The following is an 8,369-nucleotide window of genomic DNA, read 5'->3' on the forward strand; positions in this document are numbered from 1 at the left end:
TCCGCCTCCCAGGTTCCCGCCACTCTCCTGCCTCAGCCTCCCGAGTAGCTGGGACTACAGGCGCCCGCCCCCGCGCCCGGCTAATTTTTTTCTATTTTTGGTAAAGACGGGGTTTCACCGTGTTAGCCAGGCTGGTCTCCATCTCCTGACCTTGTGATCCGCCCGCCTCAGCCTCCCAAAGTGCTGGGATTACAGGCGTGAGTCACCGCGCCCGGCCAATAAGCTGTAGGATTTTAACAAGTGTTCTCAGATACAGGCTTCTGATAATTTTGGCAATTGTAACATTAGAATAAAGAAAAGTGTACAGAAGCCCTGAAGAGCTGAAATGTTCACGAATGTCAAGCATAACCACTGTTAACTAAATGGACTGAACGCAGGAGGCTGGAGCCACCTTTCTGACTTTTGCTCGGATTGTTGCCGATCCCTGTTTTGTTTTTCAGAGTCCAGGAAACTTATTTTGAACGATTTACAGCCTTCAGTAATAAGTAAGGTATACTCCTGTGGACAAAATTTGGGCCGGGTGCAGTGAGTCAAGCCTGTAATCCCAGCACTTTGGGAGACTGAAGTGGGTGGACCACTTGAGGTCAGGAGTTCGAGACCAACCTGGCCAACATGGGGAGGCCCCACCTCTACTAAAATACAAGAATTAGCTGGATGTAGTGGCGGGCACCTGTAATGCCAGCTATTCAGCAGGCTGAGGCAGGGGGATTGCTTGAACCCAGGAAGCACAGGTTGTAGTGAGCTGAGATTGTGCCGCTGCACTCCAGCCTGGGTGACAGAGTGAGACCCCATCTCAATGTAAAAGCATTTGGAGAATGTTTGTTTCTCTCTTCCTGGTTCCTCCAGAATTTGGAAACTGTGAGTATTCTTGTGGCAACATAGTCCTCTGCATCGGTGCAATAAGATTCCCTCTTTCTTTTGCAGCAGGACACAGTTGGAGACAGTGGTTGTTTTACCAAGGCTTTGACTGGAAGAGTCTGCTTCCCTTTGAGGAGTCAATCTTGGCTGGGCTCAGGGGCTCACGCCCGTAATTCCAGCTGTTTGGGAGGCTGAGGGGGAAGAATCGCTTGAACTTGGGAGGCGGAAGTTGCAGTGAGCAGAGATCGCAAGACTCAGTCTCAAAAAACAAAAAAAATCATAAGGTATGAAGATGTGTGTTTTTTTTTTTTTTTTTTTTTGAGACGGAGTCTTGCTCTGTCACCCAGGCTGGACTGCAGTGGCCGGATCTCAGCTCACTGCAAGCTCCGCCTCCCGGGTTCACGCCATTCTCCGGCCTCAGCCTCCGGAGTAGCTGGGACTACAGGCGCCCGCCACCTCGCCCGGCTAGTTTTTTGTATTTCTTAATAGAGACGGGGTTTCACCGTGTTAGCCAGGATGGTCTCGATCTCCTGACCTCGTGATCCGCCCGTCTCGGCCTCCCAAAGTGCTGGGATTACAGGCTTGAGCCACCGCGCCCGGCCAATGTGTGTTTTTTTTTTAAAGTAATTTCTCTGTTTTGGAGTTAAAGTTTCTTTCAGAATGAATGGAAGAAATGAGTACAGAAAGCTGTGAAGAGAGAGGGAGGAAGAACTTTGTGTAGTTAGGTGGCTAGAACTGGGTTTATAAACCCTGTAAAGTGACTGGTTTTTGTTGCTTATTTTGTTTATGTGTTTTCAGACAGGGCGTCACTCTGTTACTCAGGCTGGAATGCAGTGGTGTGATCTCAGCTCACTGCAGCCTCAACCTCCCGGACTCCAGTGATCCACCTGTCTCAGCCTCTCTAGTAGCTGGGACTACTAGAGAGCATAGCAAAACCCCCTCTCAAAAAAAAGAAAAACTTAGCGGGGTGTGGTGGCACATCCCTGTAGTACCAGCTACTCAAAAGGGTGAGGTGGGAGAATCGCCTGAGCCCAGGAGTGTGAGGCTGCAGTGAGCTGTGATTACGCCACTGCACTCCAGCCTGGGTGACAGAGAAAAGAGAGAGTTCTACCAAAGCAGACTCTTAAAAACCCCACGTGATCCATCACTAGTCATATTCATTGCAGACATGTAAATAATCGGGCCGAGTTTAATGAGACTAAAGCTATTTTGCAAACAAATTAGGCTTACTGTAATTATCTTTGGTTGAAATGGGGGTTTCTACTATAGAGAGGAATTATGTTTCATCAGAAAACTATAGTGCACCCATGACGATATTTCCCTCTTCATTTTCTTTGAGGCTTTGCGTATTGCTGGAGTCCTGCAAGCTGAAGCTGGACGATTATGTGTTAACCTCAGAGGAGAACCTCCAGGCCGCTGCTGCGTGTGACTCAGAGTTTACCAAGGTGCCTGATGCTATCAACCCACAGAAACAGGCTTTCAGCTCAGATCTAGAAATCTCAACTAACTGCTTTCTGGACTCAGGGACATCGTTTTTAGTTTGTGGTAACCATTAGCCATGGTTTTCCTTTTGTTTATTTTAACCGGTTTGGTTTCTGGGAAGCTTGGCTAAGGAGCGTCCTCGTCTCTTGAGAGACAGGCCTCATTGTGATGTCCCTGCGGAACCGTATTCTCTCAGGGGTCTTATTTTTTTTTCTTTCTTTGTTTTTTGAGATGGAGTCTTACTCTGTCACCCAGGCTGGAGTGCAACGGCGGGATCTTGGCTCACTGCAACCTCCACCTCCCAGGTTCAAGCAATTCTCCCGGCTCAGTCTCCCAAGTAGCTGGGATTACAGGCGCCCGCCACCACGCCCAGCTAATTTTTGTATTTTTAGTAGAGACGGGATTTCACCATTTTGGTCAGGCTGGTCTCAAACTCCTGACCTCGTGATCCACCCGCCTCGGCCTCCCAAAGTGCTGGGATTACAGGCGTGAGCCACCGCGCCCGGCCTCTTTTTTTTTTTTTTTTTCCAGTACATTGCTCAAGGACATCTCAGGAATCTTAAATGCATGTTCAAAGCCATCCGTGGTACACCACATGGTCTTCCTGTGATTAGAACAACCGAAAAGGGAGAAGAAAAATTTTTCCAATGAGCCTGACATTGTGACTTGCAAGTTCCATGTGGAAACAGACAAACCGTGATGGTGACAGAGGGTGCCTGCGTCTGACTTTTGGTCAATCTCCGATAAATGAGAGGATGGCTGATGGGGGAGTTTTTAGAAGGCTCCATCGGGACGCCATCAGACTGAGGAGGCCCCAGTGCCCTGAAACCCAGCTGAGTTTGAAAGGTCATATCCTAGGAAAACACAACTTAAGCTTCATCAGTCAACTAACCTCGAAGAAGGGACTTCGAGGCCACGGCTCCAACTTTGCCAATGAAGGATTTGCTTTCCGGACGCCCCTCGTAAAGTTCCCTTTGATGGAGCCCTGAGCTGCTTGCAGTTTAGCGCAGCCCAGTTCATGAATTGCTGCTCGTACAAATAAACTTTAAAAAATTTTCCTGTGCTTTTGTTTATATTTTAACACAAATAAGGAGATTATAGGGTGACATTTTACAGAATTGAAAGAAAAAAACCTAGAATTTTATATGCAGCCAAATTGTTATTCAAAGCTCAGAGCATAATAAAGCTATTTCCCGAAAGCCTCAGAATGTGTCTCTCCCTCACGTCTACCCTGAAAATATTCTTGAAGAAGGAAGTCAAAAAACAAAAAAATAGAAAAAACAGAAATCCAGGAAGCGCTGCAGGCCACAGAAGTCTGGGGACACAATGTGTTTGTGAAATCTGTTATTAGCAACAAATCACTGCCAATAAAAAGGTAACGCAGAGGGCAACGATGAGGGAAAATACAGTTGTGCAAAGCCTGACGATCTAGATAATGCCATCAGGAAGGGAGTGAGAGAACCAAGGGATGTGGGAAGTTTGCCAAAGGGTGCCGGGAGATCCAGGTGTGGCAAGTCCAGGACGTGAACATGGGCAGCTGAACAGTGTGGGTCTTAAGGCCACCATCACAGGAACTCACTCGGCCACGCTGCGTGCCCACTGCCGTGGGGGAGAAGAGACAACGTCTTTCTTTCCTTCGTAGGTTCTTAGTTGAGACAGTCTCCTGAAAATAAAAGTGAGATTAACACGAGAAAAAGCAACAGCAGTTTATGGATGCCTGCTGTACCTGCCTCGCGGGAGAGGCCTCAGGTTAAAGGTATTTCTCTCTCTCTGCAGTGGCCTTGGAGCCTTACTTCAGTAGTATTTTAACATGAGCCATCAATCCTATGGGAAAAGACAAAGGCAGGAAAATGTGGGGGGGAACATTTGCGGGAAGGGCCTGGATTCTCCCTGTCTCTGAGGGGATGTGCAAGTGTCTTCAGGTGCGAAAGGCAGACAGGAGGCCAGGAAGACCTCAGTCTTTGTACCTCGCTGTCCTGCCACCAGGCAAGCAGAGAGGGGCCGAGCATCACCCTGTGTTTTAAGTTTCGTCACCTCAACAACGCCCGGTATTTTAGGGTGTTGTGGTTTGTTTCATCACGTGCAGCAATTCTTGGCACCGCAGGAGCAGAGAGAGCTGTGAGGCCTCTCTTCACCCCTCACAGGGTCACAGCGACTCTCTTATAACCACACACAGCTAACAAGAGAAAAGAACACATTTATGGAGCCAAAGTTTTACGTGACACAGAAGGCCCAGAGGCCCAGGAAACCCTTTTTATGCTTCGATTAGATGAAGCATGGGCAGCTGTGTAGAAATGGAAGCAATCCAGGGGGAAGGCTGAGGGGACAGACCCAGCGAGGCTGCCCGGAGCCTTCTCAGCACCCGCTGCAAAGCTCCTTCCTCCCTCCCAGGCCTGGGGGCAGGACCCTGGGAAGGAAGGCCTCCAAGGGAAACGGGACAGAGTGACCTTCTAGGTTCTACGGCCTGCTTTGGGAGAGACGAGCTCTATTTTCCATGACTCACCGTGGGGAAAAGGAATTCTGGTTTCCGTGATTCACACGGGGGGGGAAATAGGAGGGAAGGAGAAGGTCAGAGACGCTTTGCTTGTGAGGCCCTTAATGGCCCCAGACCCAAGTACACAGCACGCCAAGGTCACATGTGGAGCCCCAGCAGCAAGCAGGAGGCACTCGGTAAGTTTCGTTGTGCCAGGCGTGGTGGGAGGAGAGCCTGAGGCCGGGAGTTTGAGACCAGCCTCGGCAACAGCAAAACTCCATCTTAAAAAAAAATGTGGCCGGGCGCGGTGGCTCAAGCCTGTAATCCCAGCACTTTGGGAGGCCGAGACGGGCGGATCACGAGGTCAGGAGATCGAGACCATCCTGGCAAACACAGTGAAACCCCGTCTCTACTAAAAAATACAAAAAACTAGCCGGGCGAGGTGGCGGCGCCTGTGGTCCCAGCTGCTCGGGAGGCTGAGGCAGGAGAATGGCGGGAACCCGGGGGGCGGAGCTTGCAGTGAGCTGAGATCCGGCCACTGCACTCCAGCCTGGGCGGCAGAGCGAGACTCCGTCTCAAAAAAAAAAAAAAAAAAAAAATGTGTGTGTGTGTGTATACGTGTGTGTGTATGTATTTGTTGAATGAATCAATATAAATTTTTAGAAAAGTTATAAAAGACAAAATCTGTCATGAAAATCACCAAAAGAAAAAACTCCCAAAAGTAGGGCAAATAGAAAATATAAAAACTGTGGCAGGAATATGTCCTTGTCGAAGAATTATTATAACAAATATGAGTTAAAAGACAGAGAGTTAATTAGAGATGCATTTTAAGAAAAGACCCAGAAATACGGAAAAGTTCTTTGAAACTGAATTTGGGTGATTTTAGGTGCCTGACGGAAGCGACACGCAATCCTCCCCCGACAGAGACAACACCCCAGGCCTGAAAGCAGCTCCGTGTCCAGCCATAAAACATAAACAGGCAACATGGAGGGAGAAGACAGCGAGGGTGAGGGCCAGCAGGAGCCACAGGCAGCAGGACTCTGGGTGCTGGAATTCCCAGACGATAAACCAGCTGTGCTCGCTATGTTTTGGGAAACAAAAGGTAAACATGAGGATTTTTTCCAAGGAATGAGAAATGGATACGGTGATGCAATAAGAAGAACTGGTTTGGTTCTTCAGTCCTGGTTCTGCAGAGCCCCTAACACTCTTGTGACTCCGAGGCGATGGGCAGTAAAGGCAGAGCCTGTCTCAACCACACCTGGGTTTACACTGAAGAAGAGGCGTTTGGGAAGGGCTCTGGCTGCCAGGTGATTCGGGGGATGGAACTTTCAGCCCCACCCTCAGCCCGTGGGGAGGGGAGAGGGACTGGACTGAGTCAGCCCCTAGGGGAATGATTGAAGCAGTCGTCCCTACGTAATGAGGCCTCCACAGAAAACCCTAATCAGCAGAGTTCCAAGAACTTAGATGCTGGAAGTTCTAACTCATCGTGTTTGGGTTTAGCCGACACTGGATTTGGTTTAGTTTAACTCCCACGTGGGTGTTAAAATCCTGACAAAAGCAAGAATGTGGGCCGGGCGCAGTGGCTCAAGCCTGTAATCCCAGCACTTTGGGAGGCCGAGACGGGCGGATCACGAGGTCAGGCGATCGAGACCATCCTGGCTAACACGGTGAAACCCCGTCTCTACTAAAAAATACAAAAAACTAGCCGGGCGAGGTGGTGGCCGCCTGTAGTCCCAGCTACTTGGGAGGCTGAGGCAGGAGAATGGCGTGAACCCAGGAGGTGGAGCTTGCAGTGAGCCGAGATTGTGCCACTCACTCCAGCCTGGGGGACAGAGTGAGACTCCATCTCAAAAACAAAACAAAACAAAACAAAAAAGCAAGAATGTGTTCACCATAGAAGTCCGGAGTGGTGGTCTTCTTGGGATGGGAGGGGTCGTGACTGGGCAGGGACAGGCAGGCACCTTCTGGGGGATGGGCAATGCACCATTTTGACTAGGGTGGTAATTTTTTACTTTTATGTTTTATACATTTTGCTGTAAATTTATTAAATTTCACAATAGGGAAACGTTAAAAGTATATGCCCCCATTAACACGGATTTTATATACACCAGGCAACCACAAATAGAAATGCTGAGAGACGTGGTAATCCTATTTCTGAAATTACCAAAATTCTGCCAGGAAAAGATCTGGAGAGCCTGCGAGGCCAAGGCTAAGATCTCCAGTGAGGGTGAGACTAAGCTGCGGACCCGCAGATGACCGCTGCAATGGCCATCCGCGTCAGCCAGTACAGGCTGCGTTAGGCTGCATAACAAATGGTCCCACATAACGACATCCCGTGCACACTCCACCCCACCAAGGAGGACTCTGCTCCCCACCCTCATGCAGAGGCCCAGGCAAAGTCGCACCTCGACAGGCGTCTCCATGGCCACTGAGGCGAAAGAAGGAGCTCCACGGGAAGATTCAGCCCTGCCGTCTGCCCAGAGGGGAGCCGAAGGTATCTGGTGAACAGCACTGAGGCACACCACATCCAGGCACCTGCGAGGTACTTGGAAGACTGCCCTGCCTGCAAGCAAAGCACACCCGCTTCCTCCAAGGCAACCATCCTGGCGTCCTCCAGCTACGTGAAGGTCAAACGTACACAAGTTGCCGCATCCATCCCAAGCTGGAGGGCTCTGAGTTAAAAAGATGAAGCGTTTGCTGCCCACACCCCCGGTATTCAACCAAGGAGCAGGGACAGGGGCTTCCAGGGTCTGGTTTGGAAGGGGAAGAAGGCAGACCCCAGCAGTCAGGCTCTGCAGTGGCTCCAAAGTCCCATCGGGTGGCTGGGGGAGGACCCCAACCCTGGGGAGCAATTTCCTGGAAGAGATGTGGGCTGTGGTTGGTGGAGGGGACACCTCCCATCCCCACGGTCCTCTGTGGCCCCACCAGGGTGGGTGCTGGAGAGCCGAGTGGCTTCCTCCGCTCCCTTCTTGCCTGTAGAGACGTGGGGAGCCCAAGGGCTACTTTGAGTCTCAGGCTGTCACAGTCTTTGGATCCAGCCTGTGTTTTTAGGACAGTGCAACTCTTTCAAATCTTTGATCAACTTTTTTTTTCTTTTTCTTTTTCTTTTTTTGAGGCAGGTGTCGCAGGCATCCTTGTGAAGAGACCACCAACCGGGCTTTGTGTGATCAATAAAGCTTTTTAATCACCTGGGTGCAGGCGGGCTGAGTTCGAAAAATGAGTCAGCAAAGGGAGACGGGGTGGGGCAGTTTTATAGGATTCGGGTGGGTCGTGGAAGATTACAGTCAAAAGGCGTTGTTCTCCGGCGGGCAGGGGCGGGGGTCACAAGGTGCTCGGTGGGGAGCTTCTGAGACTCACTGTCCAGGAGAAGGAATGTCACAAGGTAGTGTCATCAGTTAAGGCAGGAACCGACCATTTTCACTTCTTCTGTGGTTCTTCAGTTGCCTCAGGCCATCTGGATGTATAGTCCAGGCTTGGGCTCAGAGGCCTGACCGCAGGGTCCTGCCCAGGCTGGACGTGACTGATCGCCACTCAGTGCAGCCTCAACCTCCTGGGC

The 8,369-nt window shown here is 50.3% G+C and overlaps 1 long non-coding RNA gene across 1 annotated transcript; it reads left to right on the forward strand.

Moving 5' to 3' along the window:
* Nucleotides 1-2,809: 2,809 nt before the first annotated feature.
* Nucleotides 2,810-7,967, forward strand: LOC116269792. The gene is made up of 3 exons (XR_004177615.1): nucleotides 2,810-5,010; nucleotides 5,700-5,915; nucleotides 6,925-7,967. It is a non-coding gene; the product is annotated as an uncharacterized LOC116269792 (long non-coding RNA).
* The last annotated feature ends 402 nt before the right edge of the window (nucleotides 7,968-8,369 follow it).

Source organism: Papio anubis, chromosome 12, assembly GCF_008728515.1.
Source record: "Papio anubis isolate 15944 chromosome 12, Panubis1.0, whole genome shotgun sequence".
Lineage (NCBI taxonomy): Eukaryota > Metazoa > Chordata > Mammalia > Primates > Cercopithecidae > Papio > Papio anubis.